The sequence below is a fragment of the Mytilus galloprovincialis genome, chromosome 1 (genome assembly GCF_965363235.1).
Source record: "Mytilus galloprovincialis chromosome 1, xbMytGall1.hap1.1, whole genome shotgun sequence".
Classification (NCBI taxonomy): Eukaryota; Metazoa; Mollusca; class Bivalvia; order Mytilida; family Mytilidae; genus Mytilus; species Mytilus galloprovincialis.
In genome coordinates, this window is record NC_134838.1 from 51,182,764 (window position 1) to 51,192,147 (window position 9,384).

Here is a 9,384-nt window from a genome sequence, read left to right on the forward strand (position 1 = left end):
ACCTTTTCACATCCATAAACTTTCATATTGTGTATAGTATTTCACTATAGTATATTACAGAATTATTTTCTAAAGTATAAAACACCAGTTTATCAAATTATTTCAATATTTTTTCTATCTTTGAAAAAAACAAAATGCAAGTGCTGAAACAGTGTTTTTAATTTTGCATCTTAAAGGTTGTGTATTTTGTGAAAATTAGTATCTAGTTATAGATAAATACATATTGTGTATTTGCAAAGTCTAGACAGCAGTTGAAACACAAAATATACTATAGTCACCCGAGGCGAATGCGAGGTTTAAAAAAATTGAGTGTAAAACAAAGTCAGTTTGTTGCATGAACATTTTTTAGTGGGATAATCCTGGTAAAAAAGTTAACTCATTAATTTTTTAAGGGAAGGATGAAAAATTATACAATGCAATGCCAATTTTCTAATATTGTAATTCAAAATCAGTCATGATCCTTATATTAACTTTTAAAAGCGACACACAATAGCTCAAGTATTCATAAAATAGTGAGTCAGACATGAATCAATCTCTTAGTCATCATATGCGGATTCAGTACGCGTATTAGCATTACAAGACACTTCCCTTTTTTTATAAGAACAAGTTCGGCGTAGGACAGAGTTTGTTCAAAGCAAACACAGTTTTTGAGTACAAATGCTATCTGGAGCATAAATACCGTCATGATTCGGTCAAACTCGTCAGATATAGTCTTACCTTTGCATAGGAAACACAAAAGAAATGTGAGTACAAAGTTTCGATCAATGTTCGTGACCCATATTCCCATATGCATATGCATGATGTATCTGCACTGCCAATCCAAAATGTAATGGGGCGAATGTTGCTACAGAAACGATTGATTTTGTAATAGCCATACATTTACGAATTTTTGTTATCTTTAGGGACAATATACGGTTCAGAAGCGCCTTTGTGTTATTTTTATCAATTAACTAACAAATGAACTTTTGAGCCTAGGCTCCGTGTTGAAGACCAGACCGTGACCTATGATGGTTTACTTTTATAAATTGTGACTTGGATGGTGTGTTGTATCCTTGGCACTCATACCACATCTTCCTACATCTATTAACAAGCTATGCGTTTCCATAGAAATACCAAAACGAGGACATATAGCTCATAAGAGCACTGGTGGCAAGGTGAAGTAATTGTTCTTCTTTTAATGTATCCTTAATATTTTCAGACACACCTTGGTGTAATTCTGAAAGTCTTAACATAGACTTCAATTTTCCTGCAGCAGATATGGCATCCCCTAAATTGAGCTCAGAGCTAAACTCTATATTTCATATCCCTTGACCCCACTGTGTCTGAATTGTAAGGTGTCACAATATCTAGTTAATTCTGGAGTTTGGCAGTTTGTTAAGCATCAGAGACAATCTGGGGTAAAATTGATCGGTATATATAGAGGATGTGCTACATGAGAAAGGCTTTTTTTTTTATAGAAGAACAAATCACATCACTAACAATCGTTATTAATGAACTGACAGCAAGTTCAAATTCTAATTTTTCAGTAACTGTTTTACTTAATTGCGCAGGTGTTGACTTCAATAAATACGGGGTTATGCATGGATAAATGATTACTCACATTAATAAGCACAACTTAAAAGACTGTCAACACGTTTAGAGGACTCAGTTTTGCGTAGTTTTCTGGGTTTTTTTTTAAAGGTTTGTCTCTTACACAAAAACCCTGTTTTCATATCCAAACTACAAGGAAGAAACTGAGCGCGAGATCGTATAAAAGTGTCAGGTTGTGAGGATACATGTCGATCAGTTTCATCACATGTATGGATTTCTGTTGTTTCTAATTTAAAGTTCCCCAAGGGTGCCTGGGGAAACGAAATATGGTCACTTGGTCTTCTCCCGACCGGCAGTAAAACGAAGTGGGGCGTTTTGGCTGTGCGGGATGTATCAAGTTCGCAGTCACGTCCGGTCAGAATGGGAACGTTAAGTCCGATGCCTCGTGTAAAGGGGGTGTCACGTTCTTTGCATGTTAAAAACCCTTGCATCAACTCTTTGAGGAGTCCGAAGGTGGCATGTTGCAATGGAAAATTTCTGTCCAAATCCAATATACCATCATTTTCCAGTGGCAGTCTAAATTTTCCCGATCATCATCCCGAATGGCCTCTATTATGACAAAACCTACCTATTGTTTTTATTGTTAACTTGTTCTCGTCCTGAACATGCATGAAATATTTGTCACTGGACGTTAAGCAACCAACAATCAATCAATCAATCTAATTTAAAGACGCACCAATTTTGCCTTCTGGTGCAAGTCTCATAACATCACTAATGATTCGCATACGGAAAGCAAAATATTAAGAGAAGTTGGTTTTAGCATCACCTTGTCACACACCAAATCTCTGCGAATATAATAGTACCCCCCCCCCCCACTTGCATGCATATTAATTGCTCTGAGGTTAAACATTGACATACAATGTATTTTCACACAATGTCAACTATAGTCATTATCCGGAAAAACCTCTTATCCGAAGGATTTGGTTAACTTTTATATTAAGTCAAAATTTTATTAACAAAAATATAACTTATTTACAGAAAATACACGAAAGAACTACTATATATATTCAAATCACTCAAAAATAAATTAACTTCTCCTACGAAATCTACATAATCACATCGAAACTATCAAATTGATGGTGAAGGAAAAAATAAATGGTGGAGCTGATTGACGGATAGGAAATTTCCGTAATTAAAAAAGGTACAAATGATGCTTTTATTTTTGAGTTTTTGACAAAATTGTTTAGAATTTGCCCAACAAAATTTGCATGCAGTATCGCAATAATATGTTTTGTCCTCTCAAATGTCAAATACTATTTTTGAATCATATATTTTCTCGTTTTCAAAGAAAAACGCGTTAAATTTTTATCTAAAAACAGCTAACTTTAAGTTTGAAAGTTTTACTTGGAGATGGTATTATATTTATGTTTTCATCATTTCGATGATCCTTGATGATATGTGCATAGAAAATATTTACGAAAATAGCAAGAAATTTAACCAAAAAATATATTTTTGGATTTTAAGGTTACTACCCAAAACCGTAAATTGAGGGGTACCCCCATTAAAGGGATAAAATACAAAAATGTGACCATAGAAACTTTTTACGACCCGACGGAAATTAAAATATAGATATTATTCTATCATTTAAAACAATTTGCAGCCGTGTGTTATTCCGGACCATTAAACTCGTTAACTAAGCGCCTTTTTCGATGTCAGTTGCAGTACTATATTGAGCTAAAAACCTCTATGTTCGTTTAGGTTTGATGAGCTTATTAAAGTTTGCATGAGGTTTAGATTTTTCAGCCCTCGTCATCACTGAATTGACATTAATTGTCGATATGTGCATATGATACTGTACAATTGATACCGTAAATGTAGGTTTATATAGCCACAACAAGCTGTTAAAATTGATTTATTAATTATGCATGGATACTGTCAAGTCATATAAGTCCTTACTTAAAAGGAAATAAAAATCAATAACAACAACAACAACACATAAATATATAAAATTACAAATATATTTTACAATGTTTTAATTTTTTTCAATTGTTTAGAATATATGAAGCGTATTACAGATAAAGAGCATAAAATAAATATAAACAAATCGAGTCAAAGTTCTAATGCAATGTGACTATAAGATCTATCAGTATAAACTATCAATATCTTCATTCTATAATAAAATTTTAAAAGCACCCTCTATAACAACTCATTTGAGCGGACAAACAACTGCCGTAACAGGTTACTAATTTCATTCCGACGTGATTAGCGCTACAGTTGCCCCGACATGAGGTGTATGTATCTTCACATTCACAAAAACACGGTCTACCCTTGTTCCAGAAACTACATCCAAGAGACGCAATAACCAAACAGGAAATCATTATGCACATCAGTATTTGTCGAGCCATATTTCTTGAGGTTTTGTTGAACTGGAAAATAAGAATAACAAATAAAGATAATGTTGTTTTTATCTTCGTATTAGTGATAAAGAAGAAAAACAAATCCAACTTACATTATGTTTTTGCAGAGGTTTTGGCTCTTCCTTTTAGTCCTTTTTGGTTTATAGCTCGCCTTTTTTGTAATAAGCATTGGATTTTCAAATATTTTGGCCTCGAGCATTACTAAAGAGATATTGATTGTTGAAAAGGGCATCAGTTGCAAAAAAATGGTACCTTTTATGTTATTAAACATACAGAGACAAATAAGCGTCAACTTATATTTAGGTTGCATTTCAGGTCTAAACAGGTAAAATTAATTGAAGCATCTGAGATCACCTTTGGCTTTGGTTGCGAGTTTGTAAAACTATAAAAGTACGATTATCGTGCAAATCATAAAAGAAAATCACTTTATCATGTTTATAAACTATAACGTAAATTCAATTTGGAAATAAATATCAAATCAAATTTTTATCTTCTTAATTAATTGTTGTAAATTAAAATAAAGAATTAACAATTGCCAATCTGATAGAATGTCCCTTCGTAATAAAAACGTATAAAATTACATACTTACAATTTTCAACAGACTTAGTTGCTACTGAGAACTGGAAACTGTTAAATGATATATTATCTAAATGCACACCTTCGTGTATTTATACATCATATATATAGTGCGTATATCATATTGGCTTATTTCCGTGAACTTTCTTAATTTTTTTTCTTGATAAATACATGTATCGGATAAATATTGAACGTTATAACGGATTCTAATATACCTTGTTCAACATTGAACTTGATTAAGCAAGGTCAGTGATAGGAAACATGAAGATGTATTATATATTTCTTACCAAAAAAAATAACTTTAAGTTAACACAATTCATGGCCACCTCTTCTGCAATTGATATTGTTTTCATAATAGAAATGTTGATGATTTCAAACATCTGTCATGATAGTTTCTTATTGTCATTGTTTATTTTTGTATTGTGTTCATGCTTCGACCATTCTTTTCAAGTTTCCACAATGAAGACAAATGCGTAGGGTTGGCCTTATGTCGTCGTCTTCTTTCTAATGATTAGTATATAAAAGAAAGGCTAAGGTCATAAACGGGCATCAGATGATTGCATATTTCGTTTTTAATTATTTGTTTATTTACAGTTCTGGTTTTTTTCTTTCAAACATAGATTGTGAACGCTGTCGATCACTTTGAACACGATGATTTATAAAATCTATTGAAATCGTAAATACAGTTGTTGTATCTTTCTCATTTGAAACGCAAATAAAAATAACGCTAGATAGGTCTGTTGCAGAGATATCAAAATGGAATAGTATGACATAACAATTTGAAAGGGACGTGTCTTCTGTCAATCTAAATGTGACATAAAGATTGGAATATTTTATTGAGCTAGGAAAATGTATGAAAAACAATTTAATGCATTTGAACAGATAAAAAAAAGACCACCCATAGATCGGAGGTTGATGTTGTCGATTATTCTGATTCCTAAATTGTGTTAGAGATATGTTGAAAAACTGATGTAATTCTGTTGAATTGATATCACAACACCTTGATCTTGACAAAAACCTATATGTATTCTATTCATTTTCTCGAAACATCCTCAAAGAATAGTTGCGTTTAATTCTCAAGTACAGGCATTTTCAGCTTGGTAATAGATATGGTCAACACCATATTTGGTTAATAGTAGAATGACTTATGTCCACTTTAATCCTGAGTTTTAAAAAGAGATGTCCTTATTTAAATGACTTTGTCTTTGTTAAATATGAAGTATGAAATACTTGCTACACTAATTATCAACCATTTTCTAATATAAATAAAATTGTGCAAATCCTGAATTATGGGATATATTTTCCAAATTCAAAGCTCCGATTTCATTTCCGGTTTTTAGAATATACTTGGTATATATATGGTGCTTCTGTATTTTATTAGGTCTCTAGTTTGTTTGTATTCGGTTTGGATGGTTTGCGGCCTCGGGCATGACTGAAAAGATATTAACTATCAAACGTAGCATTTGGGGAAGTACAACTAGTACCTTTACTGTTATAATAAATGCTTAATTGCAAATAAAATTGATTTTTTTTAATCTGCATTGCGATAAATACAAATTCAATTACATGTTAGTCCCTATAAAAGTAAACGAAAACCAAAAACACACCCGTCATTAATTTAAAGTTATATTATATCATACTTGGTTTTTTTTTACAGAATATGTGAAGCTTATTACAGATATAGAGCGGAAATACAAACAAAAGCGTACAAAGATGTTGATGTAATCGGGCCTTATGAGATTAAATATCATTTGCACCCATCGTAAAAACCTTTTGCAGAGGATGCACAATTTCTGTAACAAACATTCTGGTTTGTTCTATCGTTTATATCTCTTCACCCGCTCTGACAGTCAGTGGACGTGTCTCACACATACACGGTTTGTCATGGTTCCAGGAACTACAGCAATGGGACACAACTACAAAACAGGAAATCAAAATGGATATTAGCATTTTGCGGGTCATGTTTCTTGATTGATTAAACTGAAATTGAAACAAATAAATATAAGTTTGCTTTTATGCACGGATTGAAACAATCTTCCAAAAACGTATTTTTTATTGCCATAGCAGTATATTCTCTCACTGTATCTATCTGCGTTCATCAAAGGAAAGACCCGATCAATATGATCAAGCACACTTTGAGTACAACTATCTGGATTTTTTACTAGTTTATCTGTTAATCCATAAAACCATAAATACTTATTATTTTAGCTTGACATTCCTTTAAATAACATACAGTCTGATTATCTTCCAACAGAACATTATGAGGATATTGTACACATGCAAACCCAAAACAAACAAAAACATTGTAAGAACGAAAACAACAAGATAATCAATAAATTATTAGTTATGGATAGGTCGTAAAAGAATTATTTGCAGTGTTTTCTGTAGTGCTTCTCTGTTTTTCTTACCGTTTGTTAACACTACACCCGACATATAATGTTTTTGCATTCCAGTGGTTGTCGTTGGTTTCTTTCTTCTCGATATTTTGTTGTGTATGTGTTGAGCAGCAATACGACTTTTATAAGGTTTTATCTCATCAATCCTTTCATTTTTATTTATTTTCAATTTTTTTGAGATCCAAAAATTCACAATTATTTTCAGTGTAATAGTCCAAATAGATATTATGATTATGTCGGTCGTGAAAGGCAATTTCAAATTAATGCTGTGACGATGTCATACTAATTAGGACTTACAATATACTTTATCCATCGAATATGAAATTAACTAAATAATACTAACGTAAACATTTTAAAACAAATACCCCCATTTTCAATAAGATCAAATGAGAAGTCTAAAAAAGTAAAACTATTTGCAGCATTCGAGATAGTCCTCGTTTTATGGGCGTAATCTAAAATCATAAATTAATTAACCCTTTGGGTTTTTTTAATTGTAAAACATAAAAAGAAAATTAACAGTTTAATTGTGAAGTAATGGCCTATTCCAAATAAATTCTTAACCCAACTTAATATTCTTCTAAGGAGGGGTATTTTAGCCCAAGAAATTTCCCATGTCTAATTAGATAAAAGTTCCCTTGATAAAAGGCTATTATTAGATTACATGTATACTAACAAGGTTGTCACTTAAAACAGCTAAAGTTAAATATAGTGTTATTTAAATGCGCGTTTGAATGTACTTTATAAATGACAGCGCGTAGATTATATTGGCTCAATCATTTTCTGAGAACCTTGAACTTTATACTTCTACGATTTATAATTCGTTTTGATATTGTACATTTAAATGTATAGAAATAATAATATCCAATACTAGTATATAACGGTTTCCATTTTCAAATGTACCTAAGCTTGTTATAAAGCAAAGAAAATTATAGTAAATATCGAGTCACTGGCTATTTCATGAACAAAATAGTGACTTGAAAGTAAGAAACAAGGTTCAAGGTCACTTCCACGATTAGCAGTTAACACAGTTTCTTCAATACAAATATTGATAATTTAACATTGTCTAGTAAAAGTTTATTATTGTCTTTATACAATTAAACAGCATGTAACTGGTTGGCGAGAGGGCATAGATAAGGAACTACTTCGAACATTTAGAATAATTAAAAATGTCATATACTTGTCAAGCTTGTATATTGCAACACTTTCACTTTATTTGCTTCGTTTCTGAATTCTAAACATGAATGTATATATATTTAAATCCCCCCTGCCCGTTCGAATTTAAAGTATTTAATCACTTAATTCAATAGGCTATAAACAAAACAAACACAGATATAGGATTAGTTGCTCGCAGTAACATATTATTTTGTCTTGCGATACAATATTTTATTTTACTTTATTGTACACATTTCTTCGATTCAAACCCCGGACATATAAATCCATGACATATAACATTGTTTCTCATTCGCATCTTTTCTTTTTCCTCAGTTAATACCTCCAACGCCTGTACGTATGTAATAAACATAGCAGCAACTGTCAATATACCAATGTGACCAACTTCAATTCGACGCAACAGCGAGCACCTTCGATAATATTACATTTAAATGCCAAACTTTATATAGTACCATTAAACCCCACTCGTAGAAACCGCCAAAACTTTCCTCGCGCATTATGCACCCGTCATCAATCTCTATAAATAGTACATACTGTTGCAGAACTTGTTATACTAGTTCCCATCTATAAATAATTACCACTAATAGCAAAACGGAAAAACCCCAATTTCAAACGAAATAAAATATGTTTAATCTCTTATTTCAATAGGCTATAAACAAAACAAACACAGATATAGGAGTAGTTGCTCCCAGTTACATCGAAACAAAGGAAATGAAACAGTTCAGAATAAGATGCCGATATAAAAAGATATTACCAACTGATGATCTAAAATTGTCCTTCACATACCCATCTTCAAAGTGACATCAAGAGCTCTATAGTACGATAAAGGTGTATTATCTTCTCTTAGCTGGTAAACACTTCGCGACTTCAAAGAGAACACAAAGCAAAAATGAAATCAGATTCTAAACAAGTTAATTTCAGATAAATCTTAAACCACTTTTAGGACTTATCTCATTTCCAGACAATCGGAACACCAAAAATGTAATTTTCCAAAATAAAATTTATATTTCATAACGAGTGTACTAAGACTGACGTTTCCACATGAGATGGTAATGCAAAGACAATTTTTCAATTCCATTGACTCTGCAAATAGAATAAAACAATCAAAAACTTCATGTATACATGTATGTTATTTAAATGAACATTAAACTTCTATAGATAAAAAAAAATGAGATATTTGATGATCACAATTCTCATCTATGCTTCAAATCAAATTTATACATATATTGAATTATGTACAAACGTTTATACTCCATTAACACCTTCCAGTTTAACCTTTTGCTTTTTATATATTT